At 32.9% G+C, this 21,940-nt stretch overlaps 1 non-coding gene across 1 annotated transcript; it reads left to right on the forward strand.

Moving 5' to 3' along the window:
• Positions 1-11,123: 11,123 nt before the first annotated feature.
• Positions 11,124-11,232, forward strand: LOC131411630 (U6 spliceosomal RNA). Its single transcript, XR_009221614.1, has one exon. It is a non-coding gene; the product is annotated as a U6 spliceosomal RNA (small nuclear RNA).
• Positions 11,233-21,940: the final 10,708 nt, after the last annotated feature.

Here is a 21,940-nt window from a genome sequence, read left to right on the forward strand (position 1 = left end):
GAAACAAAATGACTATGTTGAAGCGATATCTGCTCTCCATGTTCACTGCAGCATTATGTACAATTGCCAAGACATGAAAATGACCTATGCCTTTCTATGGATAAAGGGATAAAGAAAATGTGATCTATATGAATATTATTCAGCCATAAAAAAGAACGAATTCAGGCCATTTGAGACAACATGGATGAAGCTTGAAGTCATTATGTTAAGGGAAAAAGTCAGATAGAAAAAGACAAATACTATATGATCTTACTTTTATGTGGAATCAGAAAAAACTGAACTTATAGAAGCAGAGATCAGATTGGTAGTTTCCACAGGCCAGGAAGGTTGGGGAGGGAATAAGTGAAGATGTTCAAAAGGTATAAACTCTCAGTTATAAGATAAATAAATTCCATGAATATAATATACAGCATTGTGAATTTAATTACCAATCCTGTACTGTACATTTGCAAGTTGCTAAGAGACTAGATCTCAAAAAGTTCTTACCACACACAAAAAAAATGTAACCACGTGAGGTGATGGATATGTTAACTAACCTTATTGTGGTAATCTATTTGTAATATATAGATATATCAAATCATTACACTGTACATCTTCAACTTACATAACGTTATATGTCAATTATATCTCCATAAACCTGAAACAAAATAAAATTATTCTTGTAAAAAGTAAATAAAAGAACAGTCTGGAAATACAAAAATTCACAATGTTTAATTTCATAATGAAGGAATTAATTTCATCTTGAATAAGTAATCTTCAGGTCAATTAATTTTATATTTTAACCTTTAGACTCTGTATCTCATTAAATATTATAAAATTAAATTATTTTCTCTATAGAAAAATTAAAAAATACTAATTAAAAGAAAAACAAAAATAGTTCATTTCTAATGTCTATAATAGTTCACTCATGGTTTATAATGCCCAATTACTTCCTTAGTATTTATAACTAATTCAGAGTGACTAAAATGAAAAGAAAAGAAATAGAGAAGAAACTTATTTATTGTTACCATTCTAGCAGAAAAATATCTCCTCTAAATATCAGAAATGAAGGTTAATTTTTATTGAGGTAAATTGTAGACTACTAATGAAGTTGAAAAATACATTACAATGCATTTACTTTTTTATAAACAATTTCATATTTTTCTTACATCTATAAATGTTTCCAAATTATATTTGTATATTTATTTTATAAGTATGTATATATATTTTGCAAGTATATATACAGTTGTATATTATATTTCAATTATAATATTAAAATATCATCACATGATTGCATTATATTTAAAAGAAATGACAGGAAAAAGCACTTTCAGAATGGTGATATGAGGAGCCCTGCAGAGCCTGTCCCTACCAAGACAACCATAAATGAAAAAATTTATTTAAAAAAACAAAACGCTTAAGTTCCTGGGAATTGTACAATTGGCATACAGCAAATGGAGGTACATTTATTGAGGAATATCTGCTAAATCTTGATAAGATTATCGAGTCTATGGCATTTGAGCCACAACCCACTTCCTTACCCTCCCTTCCTATCTCAGGATAATGAAAGCTATAATACTCAAGGCAGGTGTGGCTAGAAGCTGAGACTCCTTCTTGCCCCAGCTGCCAATTTTAAGTGCTAGTTTCTCCCGAGGAGGGGCAATCTGCCAGCATTTCTCATCCTCCCCACCTCTGCATTGCATTGGCTCTATCATAGGTACATGTGGCCGTAGCCAAGAGTTCTGGGGCTCTCTTTGACAACCTAGCCCCCACTCACAAGGCAGAAACTCTCCCCCTGGGGTGGAAGGTGGAGAATACTGGGCCATGATTGCCCCTACTCCAGCTTGCTCATAGGGCAGAAGTTCCTTAAAGAGGCAAGCCTAGAAGACCAGCAGCTATCATACCTGCACCGTGCCCCACTTGTACAACAGAAGTGTCATTCCAAAAGAAGAGGCTTTCTGTCCCTGCTCCAGGTCCTCAGGAGGAGTGAGTCATCTACAGTCATTACAGTCAAACCATAAGACCAGAAAGCTCCATTGTTGTCTCTAAGGTGACTGCCTTCACTTGGAACAAAGCTTGAGGATGTTCCCGCCTAAGTTCATTGTCTACAACAATGGATATTTTGGTGGTGAGCAATTAAGAGGAGACTTACAGTTCTGTGAGAGTAAAAAGCAAATAATATTACATATTTTCACTCTTCTCAGGAAAAGAGAAAGTATCTCAGAGGAAAAGGAAAAGTTCATACAAATGCAGAGATTCTTTTTTCTAAGCAATTTTCTTAAAATAGCTAATTTCTCTATTATTTTTGGTACTAGATTTTGGTACAATATTACATTATTTAACTGAATTCGAGGCTGAAAATTTTTCAAAAGCTAAAGAAAAAAGCCCTTTGGCAAAGACTCTCTTCTTTAGACTCTTCTGAGCCCTCTTTTCAACTAGGCCTCCACTTAAAAACTGCAGACTCTCAGCCCAAATGATTTTATCCACTCCCCCACTCCCACATGAAGAAAACTAAGAACTAAGAGAACAAACCCTAACACAGTTTCTAACACCTCACGGCTGCACACCTAGGATGACCCTAGCCTTCCTTAAGTGTCTACTGCCAGGAGAATTATTGCTGGTTCCAGCCAAAACCCAGTAATAAACAGAAAGGACTCTAAATCCACTCCTGGAGTAGCTACTTCAGAAAGCTTGCAGTTGTAAATCCTTTCTCTCTCCCTTTGAGATGCAGAACTCCACCACCCAGATCTGTCTTTATAAGGACCTGAGAGCTGTCTCTTTGAAATGCAACCATTCAGGAAAATAACTCTTGCTCCCCCCACCAGCCTAGCCCAGAGGGCACCTTGCTCTAACTTGCACCACTATTTTCTGTTGTAAAGATAAAGTATAAGGACCGACCCGTGGCTTAGCGGTTAAGTGCACACACTCTGCTACCGTTGGCCTGGGTTTGGATCCCGGGCGTGCGCCAACGCATGGCTTGTCGGACCATGCTGAGGCAGTGTCCTACATACAGCAACTAGAAGGATGTGCAACTATGACATACACCTATCTACTGGGGCTTTGGGGAGAAAAAGGAGGAGGATTGGCAATAGATGTTAGCTCAGGGCCAGTCTTCCTCAGCAAAAAGAGGAGGATTGGCATGGATGTTAGCTCAGGGCTGATCTTCCTCACAAAAAAAAAAAAAAAAGAAATACAAAATATAGATAAGCACCAATTAACAAATCCAGTCTCTGCTGGAGCCCTTGTTCCCTCTTCCCTGGCCCTCACACTCCCATTGAAATACCCAGTCACCTCTGCACAAATCAGAATGGAGCTCAGCTCTCTTCCCTACTGTGGGTAAGTTACTGAATAATATCTGTTTTCACCTCTGTAACTGATGTCTGACTGCGTTTACCTTTGACATCTTCACTTAGTCTTTCAGAAACCTTTGTTTTATACTTTGTTCCTTGGTTCACATTCTTTCTCTGAATATCAAAGTTGTGTTTGTTTTGATTTGTGTTGTGTTTTTGAAGTATTGGTAGAACCTAATGAAATAATTTCAATTTGTTAAAATAAACTGTATTCTTGGGATTCACTTTATGCTTAAGTAAGAATAAATGTCCCAGCGGATTCAGATGCATACAATAATAACAAAAAATAACAATCAGTTGATATTTATTCGTACACAAATTCTTTAAAAGTTTATGAATTATGCATCCCAACTTTCCTTCACATCTAATACAGTTTTTATCCCAGTGCTATTCTCTACTACTTGTAATAAGTCTGTGCCTTAAAAGTCATAACAAACACTCTTGCATAATGATATCAAAAATAAAATTGTTTGAATATTCATAGTATTCATGTTTTAATTTTAATACTCCCAGAGTTATATTAAAGAAGTAAATCCTCTTTTTATGTTATTTTCTTAACTGACACGCTAAAATCTAAGAAAATAACAACATAGAACATTAGAAGCTAATAGCTCTGCACTGAGGCTTTAAGTCTAGAAATAACAAATACAAAACATAGGGCTATCCCATGACATACTAATTAGGATAATTAGTAAACAGTCTCTGAACACTAGGCCAACTGGGCTTGTGAAAGAGACTGTAATTTACCCCTTAATATTGACACTGCTGTTTTTAGCTGAGTATACTGCTACATAACTAAAAACTTTTATTTTCCAACTTCCCATGCAACTGAATGTGGCCATGCAAATAAATTTTGACCATTAGGATGTAACAGGAAGTGATGAAATGTAAAAAATAATATGGCAATGTTATGACATTGTCTATGAAAAAGAGGCTTGATATTCTTTGACCTTTTGTCCATCATGCTGCCTGAAATTCAGACAAGATGTCAGGAACTGTAGGAGGCATCTTGGATTAGGAGGACTAGGGGTACATAGTAAAATAGTGAGCTAGAAAGGGTCTGAATCCCTAACGAATTCATAAAGCTGCCTTATCATCCCTGGCAAAGCTACCTTGAAGCTCTAGTAGGAAAGAAAGAAACTTTTGTTTTGTTTAAACCCATACTTGGGAGAATTAATAGCTCAAGTTTCTGAGAAATACAAAGCATAAGCAGTCATAGGGCTCATCTCATTTGTTTCTTGTCTCTCAGAAAACACTATCCTTTGTAGCCTGATGTATAGTGCCTATCAAATAATTGTTTCATATATTTTGTTGAGGTTTGGTTATTTTCAGGGGAGAGGGTAATTTTTGTCCTTATTCTATCTTTACCAGAAGCAGAAATGTCCAAGCATTTTGATTAACCATGACTTCACCGAAACAAAATTTCTGATTTGCTAACTAAAATTTCCATCAGCAGGTGAATGGCTTGGCTAAACAAGTTTTACCTGTTTATAAAGTGAAATATTAAGCAGCAAGAAATAAAGTTACAGATTCACACAACATGGATGAATCTCAAAAGCATTTTTCTGAGTGTAGGTAAATGCATACTAGAGATTATATTACAAATTATTCCACTTACAAAAAACCCTAGAAAAAGCAAATCTAATCTGTAATGATAAAAAGCAGACCAGAGGTTGCCTAGAACCGAGGATGAGAGAGTAGAGCACAAAGTAAACTTGGGGGATGATTGAAATGCTCTATATCTTAATAGGGGTGGTTGTTACATGATTATATATATGTCAAAACTCATCAAACTGTACAATTAAAATGAATTCATTTTATCGTATGTAAATTACACCACAGTAAAATTGGTGAAAGCAACAACAAAAATGTAACATACATTCTACAACTTTGCTTAGTCTTTTAAAAAAATTAAAAACTGAGAAAAAACAAGACTTGTATATTTACTGTCATGTTTACTATTTCCAGGGCTCTTCATTCCATTGGGTACATCGAAGTTTTATCTGATATCATTTCCTTACATCTGGGGCATTTGCTTTTCTATTGCTACGCATGTTTGTTCTATCTTATACCTTTCTTTTCTATTTTCTCATGCTTAGGTGTCCTTCTGTTACTATATTAAATATTAAAAATAACAAAATACTTTTTTGTAATTGATGGTCTTGTATTACCAAAGCAGGGTTATGACTATCACTAATGCAAACACAGAAATGTAGACACAGAAAGAGGGAATGGTGGTGTGATTACGTCACATTATCTAGTGTTCCAAAACATACTATAACAATTCCTAGAATTGCATACGACTGCAGGTTTTCTTCGAGTTTTCACTTTTTTCTAGAAAGAGATTTCTAGTTAGGAACATGTATTTGGTTAACTAAATATTATGTTTGGATTTGACTCAGTTAATTCAGCATTTCCAAAAATGTGATCCAGTATATTCGGGTGATTAATAGATGTTACATGCAAGACAGTATACGTAGTGATTATCACTTAGAAAATTCTTGTATTAACAAAGTTGAATTTTCCTTCCCTAAAACTCTCAAAGCTGTAAATGTTTTCATATGCATAGAACTAAAACAGTGTATGTCTCTCACTTCTATTCATAGAATGTGCAAACAAATATTTTATGTCACATCTTTGATCAGGAAAAATTTGAAGAGAGATATATGAATCTTCCTTTAATCTGAGTGTATCATCTGCTTAGAAGGAAACTAAAGCAAATCACTTGCAATAAAATTATATTATTTATTAGGGCTCACTGTTATAAATTGCTTTTCTATGGGAAAAAGAGAAGCTAAAAATACAAAATATTTATGATCTGAAAGCTAAGCACAGAATCCCTCAGTAACGAACCAGATTTTTATAAATAAGGATGATTAAAACTTGACAAAGTTCCTATTTCTGTTTTCCAGCCATTTAATTTGAGATATTCAAGACATTTTTTCCTGTATGATTGCTTCTTGAGTTTCATTTGCATTATATACAGCTTTCTACCTTTTTAAAAAATTACCTGGAATCAAATCCCGTGTTTGTAAAAATAATGTTAGGCAACGAAATATGTGCCTATAAAGTTGTAAATGACTTCACTAATAGATTGTTTGTTCCTTTTTCTTTTTGCATTTCTCAAACATGCTATAGAAATTCAGGATAACTTTTGAGCTTTTGAGAGTTTCTCTGAATTATTTTGTCCCTTTTAAAAAGAAGTTAGTAAAAAAAAAAATCAAAGTGATTCTGATTTTTTAAAAATAAAAATACAAAGCAGAGCATTGTTTATACAATGACGTATTATGTAGCTACAAGATGTGGTGTGGTATGCAGGTCTTTCTGAAAGTATCTGACCTTTGAAAACTTGGAACAAACTTTGAAAATTCTGTTTTATAATATCAGTTTTATTTAGAGTCCATGAAAGCATCTCCACAAATATAATCACTATCAGCAGAGCAATGTAACAAAGTGAGCAAATTAGAGATATTTCCACTTTTCCTACACCATATTTAAAAATTTCATGATTATTAAACAACTGCCATATGCTAGGCTTTCATCTAGCTTTAAGGGAAGTAGAGAAAAGCAAAGCAATCAAGATAGGCCATAAACTCATAAAATCACAGAGTAAATGTAGACACGCTGCTTTACTATGTTATATATTAGACAATAAGTATATAAAGGGGTATGTGATATTAATTACTAAAGACAGTAAAATTACTCTGCGGAAAATGAATTAAAATATCAGGTGAAGAGAAGTTAAGTTTTTAAAAGAGGGACACTTTTAGGAATTATATACGTTGTTTTATGTGTTTTATAAATGTGACATCGTTTACAAGAAAAAAGCAGTTATGCTGAATTCAAGAACTTCCAAATGGCAACACTTTTAATAATGGAGAAGATGGATGGTAAGAAGCTAACTGCATTGAAATGTGTTAATGTGTTGGAACATCAGTTGAGACATAAATATATATATATATGTGCAAAACAATGTATAAATGAAGTCTTCTCTTGTAATGAGTACAGTGCTTCAAAAGATCTGATGATTTATTTCATAAATAATAACCTGATATAAAAAAAAGAAAAAGAGGCCTTTAGTTCCTTTTCCTTACTATTAGTGTACTTCATACAGCTTCAACACTATTGTAGTGTAACTGGCAAAGATCTTTCATGGTGTGCTTATGTGTTAACTCATTTTTTCTTCATAAACATCTTTTTTGTTTTGTTTTGTTTTAATTTCAACCTTCTCCACTGCACCCTAAGGAAAAGTTGTTATCAAGGAACAGTCCTGCAATTAGCCTCCAGTTTGAATAGCATACTTTAAATAAATCTTTTGAAAAAGGAAGGGAAAACTAAAACCTTATGGTTTTGTGTTTTTCTGTCTGAAGGGAAGATAAGAGTCAAAGAACAAATTAACTATAGATATTTGATATATAGAAGGAAAGAAATCAAAAGAATCAAAATGATGTTGGGAATGTGAAGTGTATGAAGAGATTTATGCTCACTGAGTTTTAACATGCATTTATCTTGTATAATTTCAGATAAATACTAGATATCAGAACACAAATATAAAGAAAAAAAATCCAATATTCTAAATGTCAGTGTGATCAATATATTTAGATATTGAAAATTTGATTTATTTAATAATTTAAGAAGATTGATCATGGTAATTTGAATGAACAGTTATTGACTATGATTCTGAAAATATGTTTTTAATACAGCATCAAATAAGTATTTATATAAGAATATTTTTGACAAATTTTATTTGATAAATAGATTTTGAAAAAAATTATTTACTATAAATATTCCCTAAAAATAGATTTGAATAATTTGGTGATTTGAAAAACAGATCATAAAGTGTTATTCAAAGGAAATTGCTCCAACAAATTAAATGTTATAACAACTGTCGGGGACGGTAAGCTAGCTCTATAGGGACCAGAATTTGTGGGGAGTTTTATGGACAGCAAAATTCTAACATCTTTAGGAAATTATGTTAGAACCTATTTGCTCTGTTGTCCCTCAAAGTATGAAACAGGAACCATTTACTTGATAATCTGAATTTAACAGATAGTCTGGATAATCACAAGTGTAAATATTATGAAGCCAAATTTACAATTTTTCATCATTTTCTATTATTGCAAGGGAGTAATTTACATTAAAATCCCTCATACACACAAGAAGAAGAAATTACTAATATGTCATCAATTTTTCTACTCTGCATTCTGGAATAAATCAAGTAGGAGAATACTGCATAAATTTACTATTAGTATTTCATTTAATTTTTATGGCATTTTTAAATTTCTGGGGAACATTTGATGACAAATGTGAGCCTCTCTATTTTGCTTCCATTCAACTAGTTTTTTTGGTGTATATATATGAATTTTTAAAACAGATATGCATGAGTACAAAATAGAACAAATAATGTTATGTAACATCCTGAAAGCATGATATATATTTTTAAATTTTCTCCAGCTTTATTGAGGTATAATTGACAAATAAAGTTGTATATATTTAAGATGTATAAGGTGATGTTTTTATATTTGTATACACTGTGATTACCACATTAAAGCTAATTAACATATCCATCACTTCATTTAGTTACCATTGTGTGTGTGTGTGTATGTGTGGTAAACACTTACAATCTAGTTTTTAGCAAATTTCAAGTATTCGATACAGTCTTATTAACCATAATCACCATGCCATACATTAGATCTCCAGAATTATTCATCCAGCATAAATAAATGAAACTTTGTCCCCTGTGACCAACATCTCCCCATTTCCCCCATCCCTCAATTCCTGGCAACCACCATTCTGCTCTCTACTTATATGAGTTTGATTTTTTTAGATTCCATATATAAATGAGATCATGCAGCATTTGTCTTTTTCTGTCTGGCTTATTTCACAAAGCATTACATCCACCAGGTTTATCCATGTTGTCACAAATGGCAAGATTTCCTTATTTTTTATGGCAGAATAATATTGCATTGGATATATATACATATGTATATACATATATGTACATTGTCCTTATCCAGTCATCCATCAATGGACCCTTAGGTTATTTCCAAATATTGACTACTATGATAATACTACACTAAACATGGGAGTGCAGATATCTCTATCTCTTTGAGATACTGATTTTATTCCCTTTGGATATATACTCAGAAGTGGAATTGCCAGATGATATGGTAGTTCTATTTTTTTATGCATGTGTGTGAGGAAGATTAGCCCTGAGCTAACATCTGTTGCCAATCCTCCTCTTTTTGCTGAGAAAGATTAGCCCTAGGCTAACATCCATGCCCATCTGCCTCTACTTTATATGTGGGGAACGAAAATAGTGTTTTCTATCATGGCTGTACCAACTTACACTCCCAACAACAATGTACAAGGTTCCCTTTCCTCCAGATTCTCACCAACAATTGTTATCTTTTGTCTTTTTGATAACAGCTATTCAACAGGTGTGAGGTGATATCTCATTGTGGTTTTGATTTGTATTTCCCTGGATAACTAGTGATGTTGATCATCTTTTCATATAACTCTTGGCCATTTGTGTGTCTTCTTTTGAGAAATGTTTATTCATGTCTTATGTACATTTTGTAATTGAGTTATTGGTTTTATTGTTTAGTTGTTTGATTTCTTTATATATTTTGGATATTAACCCCTTATCAGATATATGTTTTGAAATGTTTTCTCACATTCCATAGATTGTCTCTTCACTCTACTATTTTTTTTACTGTGCAGAAGCTTTTTAATTTGATGTACCCCACTTGTCTATTTTTGCTTTAGTCAACTGTACTTTTAGGGTCATATCCAAAAAAATGATATCCCAGACCAATGTCAAGGTTTTTGCCTTTTTTTTCTTCTAGTAGTTTCACAGTTTCAGGTACAATACTTTTATTTGTATTTATTAAACAGCCATTTTACTGAAGTGGCAAACAAATGTGTATGTTTCTAAGGTTATAGGTTATAATGTATATTTTGTAATAAACCTATGAAGCCTTGTAACAAGTATTAATACAAAAAGTAGTTTCATAATGATGAAATCTCTATAACATTATTTCAATACCAATATGTTCTCTACCCATATTTCACGATTTACTGAATTAAAAAAGTGATACAAACTCCTAAAATAGAATGTGCTGATTAGTTGTATATATTTGTCAAGGGAATATTAATCTATTCATTAGCTGGCTGAAATATGACCTCAAGCACTTCTAGGTATATTTTTCTTTCTCTATGTTAAAATATTATTTTATCCCGGGGCTGGCCCGGTGGCGCAAGCGGTTAAGTGCGTGCGCTCCGCTGCGGCGGCCCAGGGTTCGCTGGTTCAGATCCCGGGCGCGCACCGATGCACTGCTTGGCAAGCCATGCTGTGGCGGCGTCCCATATAAAGTGGAGGAAGATGGGCACAGATGTTAGCCCAGGGCCGTCTTCCTCAGCAAAAAAAAAAAAAAGAGGAGGATTGGCAGATGTTAGCACAGGGCTGATCTCCTCACAAAAAAAAAAAAAATATATATATATATATATATATATATATAATTTTATCCCATATTTATTGCAGCAAATTATCTACTGGATTTTAACTTACTTTATTTTTTTGGACTCATAGTCATAGTAAATGAAATACTACCTCACTGGCTTATGAATTGCTACCTTTATTAACATCATTTAATTAATTAATTTATTAAAAGTACAATGAATCTAATTCCCAATTCAGGAACTATTACTTCATTAATGACTTGCATCTTTCACTCTGCCCTTCTCTATAGCAACCCCATTTCACTAACAGGAATGGTCACTATCAAGGCTTTTGTGTTCTCACTTCGGCAGCACATATACTAACATTAGGATGACACAGAGAAGATTAGCATGGCCCTTTAGGAAGGATAACATGCGAATTCAGGAAGTGTTCCTTATTTCTCAAATTTAAGTTGTTATCAACTTAAAATAGATTATAATAGATATAAGTTATAATATATAAACCTTATGGTAGCCACAAAGCAAAATCCTGTAGTAGATACACAAAAGATAATGAGAAAGGCATCTAAGCATACTACTAAAGAAAGTCATCAAACCACAAAGGAAGAGAGCAAAAGAAGAACAAAGGAACAGAGAGGAACTACAAAACAGCCAAAAAACAATTAACAAAATGGCAATAAGTAAATACCTATCAAGAATTATGTTAAATGTACATGGAATAAATTCTCAAATCAAAAGACATAAAGTGGCCGAATGGATAAAAAAACAAGACCCATTTATAACTTGCCTACAAGAGACTCACTTCAGATGCAAGGACAAACACAGACAGAAAGTGAAGGAAATAAAAAGATATTCCATGCAAATGGAAACCAAAAGCAAGCTGGGATACCTATACTTATATCAGACAAAATAGACTTTAAAACAAAGACTATAACAAGAGACAAAGAAGGGCATTATATAATGATAAAAGAGTCAATCCAACAAGAAAATGTAATGTTTGTAAATATTTATGCACTCAACATAGGAGTACCTAAATATATAAAGTAATATTAACAGACCTAAAAGGAGAAATTGACAGCAATACAATAATAGTAGGGGACGTTAATACCCCTTTACATCAATGGATAGATCACCTAGACAGAAAATAAATAAGGAAACATTGGCCTTAAATGACACATTATACAAGATGGACTGCACAGATATACACCAAACATTTAATCCAAAAGCAACAGAATATACATTGTTCTCAAGTATACATGGATCATTCCCCAAAATAGATCCTATGTTGGACCACAAAAGAAATCTTAATAAATTTAAGAGGATTTACTTAATAAATTTAAGAGGATTCACAATTTACTGAATTAAAAAAGTGATGCAAACTCCTAAAATAGAATGTGTTGATTATTTGTATATATTTGTCAAGGGAATATTAATCTATTCATTAACTAGCTGAAATATGACCTCAAGCACTTCTAGGTATTTTTTTCTTTCTCTGTGTTAAAATACCATTTTATCCCACATTTATTGCAGCAAATTATCTAGTGCATTTTAACTTACTTTATTTTCATATCAAGCATCTTTTAATACCACAATGGTATGAAACCAGAGATAAATTACCATAAGAAAACTGGAAAAGTCACAAATAGGTGGAGATTAAACAACATGCTACTCAACAACCAATGAGTGAAAGAAGAAATCAAAAGAGAATCAAAAAAACACTTAAGACAAACAAAAATGAAAGCAGTTTTTAAGAAGGAAGTTTATAGTTATAAATGCCTACCTCAAGAAACAAGAAAAATCTCAAATAAATAATCTAATTTAACTAGAAAAAAGAAGGGAACTAGAAGAAAGAAGAACAAAGTCCAAAGTTAGTAGAAGGAAAGAAATAACAAAGATCAGAGCAGCAATAAATGAAATAGAGACTAAAAAGACAATAGAAAAGATAAATTAAACTAAGCTGGTTCCTTGAAAAAATAAACAATATTGACAAACCTTTAGCTAGATTCATCAGAAAAAAAGAGAGAGGACTCAAATAAATAATGTCAGAAATGAAAGAAAAGTCTTTACAACTGATATGACAGAAATACAAAGGATGATAGAGACTACTATGAGCAATCATACGGCAACAAATGGGACAACCTAGAAGAAATGGATAAATTCCTACAAACATATAACCTACCAGGATTGAATCATGAAGAAACAGAAGATCTGAACAGACCAATTACTAGTAAGGCAATTGAATCAGCAATTAAAAATCTTCCAAAAAGGGCCGGCCCCCTGGCTTAGCGGTTAAGTGCGCGGACTCCGCTGCTGGCGGCCCGGGTTCGGATCCCGGACGCTCACCGACGTACCGATTCTCTGGCCATGCTGAGGCCGCATCCCACATACAGCAACTAGAAGGATGTGCAGCTATGACATACAACTATCTACTGGGGCTTTGGGCGGGGGGGGGGAATAAATAAATAAAATCCTTAAAAAAAAAATCTCCCAAAAAACTAAGCTCCAGATGGTGAATTCTACCATACATGCAAAGAAGAATTAATACCAATCCCTCTCAAAGTTAAAGAAGGAATACTCCAAACTCAATTTACTAGGCCAGTATTAAACTGCTACTAAAACCAGATAAAGACAGAAGAAAAGAAAATTTCAGGCCAATATCCATGAGGAACATAGATTCAAAAATCCCCAACAAAATACTAGTAAACCAAATTCAGTACTACATTAAAAGGAATATACATAATGATCAAGAGGGATTTATTCCATGTATCGACATCTGCAAATCAATCAAGGTGATACACCAGGTTAACAAAACGAAGAATAAAAATCATATGATCATCTCAATGGATGCAGAAAAAGCATTTGACAAAATTCAACGTCCATTAATGTTAAAAATTCTTAACAAAGGAAATATACCTCAACATACTAAAGGCCATATATGACAAACACACAGCTAATACCATACTCAACAGGGAAAAGCTGAAACCTTTTCCTCTAAGATCAGGAACAAGACAAGGATGTCCACTCTTGCCACTATATTCAACATAGTGTTGGAAATTCTAGCCAGAGCAAGAAAAAAAATAAAAAGCATCTGATTAGAAAGAAACCAAAGTAAAACTGTCACTATTTGCAGATGACATAATCTTATATTTAGAAAACCCTAAAGACTCCGTCAAAAAACTGTTAGAGCTAATAAATGAATTTAGTAAAGTTGCAGGATACAAAATCAATACACAAAAATCCATTGCACTCTTATACACTAACAACAAACTATCAGAAAGAGAAATTAAGAAAACAATTCCATTTATAATTGCATCAAAAAGAATAAAAGAGGGGCTGGCCTGGTGGCGCAAGCGGTTAAGTGTGCACGCTTTGCTGCGGTGGCCTGGGGTTCGCAGGGTAGGATCCCGGGCATGCACCTACGCACCGCTTGTCAAGCCATGCTGTGGCGGCATCCCGTATAAAGTAGAGGAAGATGGGCACGGACGTTAGCTCAGGGCCAATCTTCCTCAGCAAAAAAAGAGGAGGATTGGCATCAGATGTTCGCTCAGGGCTGATCTTTCTCACACACTCACACAAAAAGAATAAAATACCCGGGAATAAATTTAACCAAGGAGATGAAAGATCTGTACACTGAAAACAATAAAATATTAATGACAGAAATTGAAGAAGACAGAAATAAATGAAAAGATATTCCATGTTCATGGATTGGAAGAATTAATATTGTTAAAATGTCTGTACTACCCAAAGCAATCTACAGATTCAGTGCAATCACTATCAAAATTCCAATGGCATTTTTCACAAAAATAATACAAACAGTCCTAAAATCTGTATGGAAACACAAAAGACCCTGAATAGCCAAAGCAATCTTGACAAAGAACAAAGCTGGAGGCATCATGCTTCCTTATTTCAAACTACAATACAAAGCTATCATAATCAAAACAGTATGATATTGACATAAAAACAGACACATAGATCAATGGAACAAAATAAAGATGCCCAAAATAAACCCATGCATATACGGTCAATTAATTTATGACAAAAGAGCCAGGAACATACAATGGGGAAAGAAAAGTCTCTTCAATAAATGCTGCTGATAAAACTGGACAACCACATGCCAAAGAATGAAAATGGACCACTATTTTACACCATATGCAAAAATTAACTGAAAATGTATTAAAGACTTGAATGTAAGACCTGAAACCATAAAACTCCTAGAAGAAAACATAAGTCGTAAGCTCTTTGACATAGATCTTGGTGATGATTTTTTGAATCTGACACCAAAAGCAAAAGCAACATAAGCAAAAATAAGCTGAGACTGCATCAAACTAAAAAGCTTCTGCACAGCAAAGTAAACCATCAACAAAATGAAAAAGCAACCTTTTCTGAATGGAAGAAAGTATTTGAAAATCATACATCTAACAAGTGATCAATATCCAAAATATATAAATAACTCATACAAATCAATAGCAAAAAAAATCCAATTAAAAAATGCAGAGAATATCTGAATAGACATTTTTCCAAAGAAGACATATAGATGGTCAATAGGTATATGAAAACATCACTAATTATCAAGGAAATTAAATCAAAACCACAATGAGCTATCACCTCACATCTGTTAGAATGGCTCTTATCAAAGAGACATGAAATAAGTGTTGATGAGGGCATGGAGAAAAGGAAACCTTTGTGCACTTTTGGTCAGAATGTAAATTGGTACAGCCACTATGGAAAACAGTGTGAAGTTTCCTCAAAAAATTAAAAATAGAACTACCATATTATCCAGTAATTCCACTTCTGGGTATTTATACAAAGAAAATGAAAACACTAACTTGAAAAGATACATGCACCCCCACGTTCACGGTAGCATTATTTACAATAGCCAAGATATAGAAATAATCTAAGTGTCCATCGAATGAATTAATTAATAAAGTGTGGTGTATATATACAATGGAATATTATCCTGCCATAAAAAGAAGGAAATTTTGCCATTGTGAAAACATGGATGGATCTTGAGGGCATTATGCTAAGAAAATAAGTCAGACAGAGAAAGACAAATACTATATGATCTCACTTACATGTGGAATCTAAAAAAACAACAACAAAAACAAGCTCATAGATACAGAGAACAGATTGGCTGTTGCCAGAGGTGGGGGTGGGGAGGAAGAAATGGGTGAAAGGGGTCAAAAGGCACAAACTTCTATGCACAATATAAATGTCATGAGGATGTAATGTACAGCATAGTGAGTACAGTTAATAATACTGTATTGCATATTTGAAAGTTGCTAAGATAGTAGATCTTAAAAGTTCTCATCACAAGAAAAAACTTTGTAACTATGTAAGGTGATGGAGGTTAACTAGACAGTGTGGTTATCATTTCACAATGTACACAAATATTGAATCATGTTGTACACCTGAAATTAATATAGTGTTATATGTCAATCATAACTCAATTTAAAACAATTAAATTCAACAAAAGAATTGTTTAATACTTCCCTTGCCATTTTTAAAGTTTAATAACATATGTTTGTATCTCTAAACAATACATTGGTTTAGCACTTTATTTTTAACTTTTAAAAAATGTATATTAGATTATTAAATATTTTTATAAAGTTAAGCAACATTAAAACTTGTATGTAACATTCTGGGCTTCTTTTTCATTTGGTATTATCAATCTTTGTTTTATTCCTTCTCTTGTCTATGAGTTTTGATATTTTCTCTAGATGTTGTTATTATGAACTGCTATAAAAATCGTTATAAATATCTCCTTGTGTACATTGACTACAGTTCCTCTTATGTATATATGATATCAATAAGCCATTGCTGTGTAACAAATAAATGCCAAAACTCAGTGGCATACAAACAATAGTTCTTTATTATCACACTCACAGTTGTGTGGTCATCTCTGGCAGCACAGTTCCACTTGCCTCTCGTTATTCTAGAACATAAAAGCTAGTCAGATCATGTTTTATGATGAAAGTAGAAGCTCCATTGTCCAAGAACACTTGAAGCTTTTCCTTATGTTATATCTATGAACATCCTTTTAACTAAAGTTAAAGCCAACATCATTAGAATGAAGAAGAATATTCTGCCCACAGTTGGAGAAAAGAGTGGATATTTTGAAAACTAATCCAAATTATCACATAGTCCTAGTAGTAAAATGTCTACATCATATTATATGCAAATATTGAGATTAGGATAATGTCTAATTATTTTCCAAAGTGGTTACATAAAATTATATTCCCACCCATTTAGAGTATATAAGATCTCTGATTCACATTCTATTCTACGCTCGACTATTGAAACATCAATTTTTTGTTATATTTTCTTTAAGGTATCTTGAAAAGATAACTTACTATATTAACATTCTGAAATACATTAATCTGTCATTTATGGATAGATTCTAGTGCCTTGTTTAATAAACCCTTCCCTAGACCATAATTTAAAGATATTCACTTTATTATTTCTAAATGTTTTAGTTTTGGTCTTTGATCTATAACCCATCTAAATTGATTTTTAACTATTTTATTGAAGTATAGTTTACATGCTATGAAGTTCATTCATTTTAATTGTAAAGTTGTTCAATCATCACTACAATTCAACTCAGAACATTCTCATCATTCCAGAAAGATCCTCTGTGCCAATTTGTAGACAATTCTCATTCTCTCCCCACTTCCAGGCAACAGGTAACCTATGTTTTGTCTCCATGGATTTATATTTTCTGAATATTTTATATAAATGGAATTATACATCTTTTGCATGTAGCTCCTCTCACTTAGAATCATATTTTTGAGATTCATTTACCTTACAGCACTTATCAGTACCTCATTCTTCTTTATTGCTGATTAGCTTTTCATTTTGTATACCACATTTTGTTTTTGTTCAACAAATGACGTGTATGGCTTGTTTTCACTTGTTGGATAGTACACATAATTCTTCTATGAATATTTCTATACAAGACTTTGTATGGACATTGTCGGGGGAAGAGGGAGAATCTCCCTCTGCCCTTTCCCTTAAGGTTCTTCTGGCTGGCCAAATAATCAACAAGACAGGTTAGCAGGAGAAAATAATACCAAGTTTAATAACATGTATACATGGGAGAAAGCAGGGACACTGCGTTTCTCAACACAATAGCAGAAATTCTCGTCTTAAATATCATTTTCAGCCAATGACAAAGGAGGATTTTGGGGGTGGGGGAGTCAGTTACAGGAGATTACCACTAAAGCACAGTAAACAAGAGTAAGGTTTATTATACAGCCCCAAGGCCTCATCTTCCACATTGATAAGTTACTAGAAATGAGCTCACCCCCCCTTTTTCTCAATACAGAGAGGGAGATACCTTTACAAATGGAGACTTCCCTTGTAAATGATTGTCTGACAACTCCTCGCAGGGCCATCCAAAGAATGTGGCCAGAGAGACAGGACTCCCGATAAGATGGGCTTGTTGGTGCCTTTTCTATTGTAACCTCTATCCTAAATTATCTTTTATAGCAGTCATGATAATAACCCCTTCCTAAAACAGATTTTTTTGGTTTTAAATTCTTTAGGCAGTTTGGGAGGGGAAACTCAAATATTTTTCCTGAGCTCTCTGAGTCCTTATTGTCTTCAGCTCGAAATAATCCGCATACCAGAGTGGTGCTTCCTGGGGCAGCTTGCCCTGAGCACCATCAACATATTTTCATTTTTCTTGGATTGATTACCAGAAGGAAAAATTACTGGGTCATATGTAAAATTTTTGTTTAACTTTTTAAAAATAATTCCAAACCGTTTTCCACAGAGGATTAATCATTTTACATTTCCAATATTAAGGTATGAGTTTCCAGTTTTTCCATATCCTCCATGCCTATAGCTTTCTTACTATCTTTTTTTACTATAGCCATTCTAATGGTGTGAAGTAGTTTAACATGCATTTCCCTAATGACTAATGATGTTGAGTGTAATTTCCTATGCTTATTGGCCATCTGCATATTTTTTTGGTGAACGTCTTTTCAAATATTTTCCCATTTTTAATTGTGTTATTACTGTAGTTATTATTGATTTGTGGGAGTTCTTTAAATATTTTGGATATTATCAAATCAGACATCTAACTTGTAGATTTTTTACCCAGTCTGGGGCTTGTATTTTCACTTTTTAGGTGATGTTATGGAAGCACAAAGTTTTTGAATTTTATTAAAGCCCAAATTATAAGTTTTTTCCTAATCACTTCTGTTTTTGGTGTTGTATCTAAGAAATATTTGCTTAACCCAGGGTTATGAATATTTACTACTACGTTTTCTTGTAAGCTTTTAAAAATTTTAGCTGTAACATTTAGGTCTATGATTCATTTCAAGATAACTTTTGTGTATGATGTGAGGTTTGGGTCCAAATATGTTGTTTTCCAAGTGGATATCCAGCTGTCTCAGAACTGTTTGCTGGAAAGACTCTCCTGTTCCCACTGAACTGCCTTGGCAGTACTATTGAAAATCAAATGACCATAAATGGAACATGAGTTCATTTTTTACTCTCAATTCTATTTCATGATTTATATTCTATCTTGTGTCAATACCACAATGTCTTGATTATTGTAACTTTGTAGTAAGCTTTGAAATTCCAAGGTTTAAGTCTTCACAATTTGTTCTTTATTATCAAGGACTTTTGGTTATTCATAGTACTTTACATTTCAATACAAATTTTAAGAACAGATGGTCAATTTCTGGAAAAAAAAAAAAGAAAGAAAACCTGCCTAGATTTCAATAGAGATTGCAGTGAATTTATAGATAACTTTGGGGAGAATAACCATCATAATAATATTGAGTCTCGTAATCTATGATCATAGATTCTCTCCTTTCATTTAGATTTTCTTTCAGCTTTTTGTTAAAGTAGTGAATGTACAAGCTGTGTGCCCTTTTTGTAAAACCATTCTTAAACATTTTCTTCTCTTTGATGCTACTGTGAATGGAATTGTCTTCATTTCGTTTTTGTATTGTTCAAAATATATAGAGAATACAACTGATTTGTGTATATTGGTCTTATATCCACTAAAGTTGCTGAATGCCTTTATTAGGTTCTAGTTCTGTTGTTGCTTTCATGTGTAGATCTCTTCAGATTTTTACATTCAGGATTATTCATGAATGAGTAAAGACAGTTTTACTTCTTCCTTTACAATCTGGATAACTGCATTTTTTTGGCTTTGCCTGATTTTACTATCAAAACCTCTAGCACAATGTTGAATGGATGTGATGAGAATAGATATCCTTGCCTTGTCCCTGATCTTAAAGGGAAGGATTCAATCTTTCATCATGAAGTATGAGGTTAGTTGTAGGTTTTTTATAAACGCCTTCTATCAGACTGAGGAAATTCCCTTCTATTCCAAGTATGTTTAGCATTTTTTTAAAATCATGAATGGGTGTTGGATTTTGTCAAATGATTTTTCTGATTCTTTTGAGATGATCATGTGCTTTTCTGTCCTTTAATCTATTATTACCGTGTATTACATTGATTGATTTTCAGATGTTAAATTAACCTGGTATATAAGGGACAAATCCATTTAGTCATGGGAAGTGTTTTCTCCCTTTCTATTTTCTAGAAAAGTTTGTAAAGATTTAGTATTATAATTTTTTCTAAATATTTCCTAGAATTATGATCCTGGATTTCCTTTATGGAAAGATTTTTAATTATTAATTCAATTTCTTGTTATAGGCCTATTTATATTTTCTATTTTTTCCTAAGCCAGTTTTGGTAATTTGTATCCTATAATTTGTCCATTTCACCTACCTTGCCTTATTTGTTGACATGAAGTTTTTAAAAGCATTTTCTTATCAACCTGGAATTATATTGACCTTTTTTAAAAGAACTAACCTTTGGTTTTATTGAGTTTTTCTCTCTCCTATCTCATTGATTTCCTCACTATTCATTATTATTTTTTTTTCCTTCTGTTTGCTTTGGGTTTAGTTTGCTGTTCTTTATCTTCTTTATTAAGGTGGAAGCTTAGCTTACTGCTTTGAGATAATTCTTCTTTACTAATATAAGCAGTTTATTATAAATATCTTTAATGTTATGTAGTCATGCATTTATATTTGGTTAAGAACTGTGTACAAAATAGTCCTTTACCTAAGGTTAGAGCTGTATCTTCTGATTCTCACAAAGTTCAAAGGGAATCCATTATACATTAGTGGCTCCCCTCTCCTATTCATATTACTTCTTTTGCTTTTCAATGTGATCTCTCCTCCCTGCCAAATGAGTCCAAGGCTTTCAATGGAGCTTTACCTGGTGGTGATAATTAGCAAATGCAAATCCCTTTTCTTTGGGGTTTTTTTGGGGAAGGTTATTACATCTGAATTCAGCCTCTTTTTTTTCTCATACCACTACAAATATATTTCAATGATTTATTTCCATACTGCTACAGGCTGGATGGACAGAGATGAGGAACTTGTATTAGAATATTTGCAAGAAAATGAGAACATTTACACTGAAAAATCACCTGCTCTTAGCAAGTTTCTTTTTAGCTTTTATGATAAATATGTCTAACTCTTCAGTTTCTTAAAACCGCATTTCCTAATGTTCCCTTTAGTAATCCAGGCTGATAAGTTTCAAAGAGAGGAAAAAGTATTAGTGTTTTCCAAGCTCTAGAAAGAGAAACAGTATAGGTAAAAAAAAAAACTTTATTTGTATACTTAATACTATTATTTGTTATTTGAAATTTATATAAAATATGTATCTTAGAACTTGTGTGTGTGATGACTACTTTGTAATAAGTTACAAATGTCAGATTAATTTTTCAATTAAATGTTGCTGTAGCCTATTAAGTGCTAGGCATTGTACTTGATATGGAAATACCAAAATATAATTCTAATTAAAGAAGAAAAGAGCAACAAATATGTTTGATATTGTACTCTAACTAAATAATTTTAAAACTCTATTTGTTTTATCTTTCTACATGCATTTGAAAATTTCTCAAATGCTTATGTGTCACAAGGGGTTAAAAATAAATACAAATATTTTAATTGTTAAACTGTTCCTAATATTAAAGGATTTTATTCTTGAACATCAGAGGTAGATGGACGTGCTTGGCTCTGACAAGGATATGTAAGATTTTCATATGCAAAATACCAAATGCCAGATGTGTTTTATCTATATTAGATGGAAGATGAATATAAATGAGGTTAAGTACTCAGTGT

This window comes from Diceros bicornis, chromosome 11 (assembly GCF_020826845.1).
Source record: "Diceros bicornis minor isolate mBicDic1 chromosome 11, mDicBic1.mat.cur, whole genome shotgun sequence".
Classification (NCBI taxonomy): domain Eukaryota; kingdom Metazoa; phylum Chordata; class Mammalia; order Perissodactyla; family Rhinocerotidae; genus Diceros; species Diceros bicornis.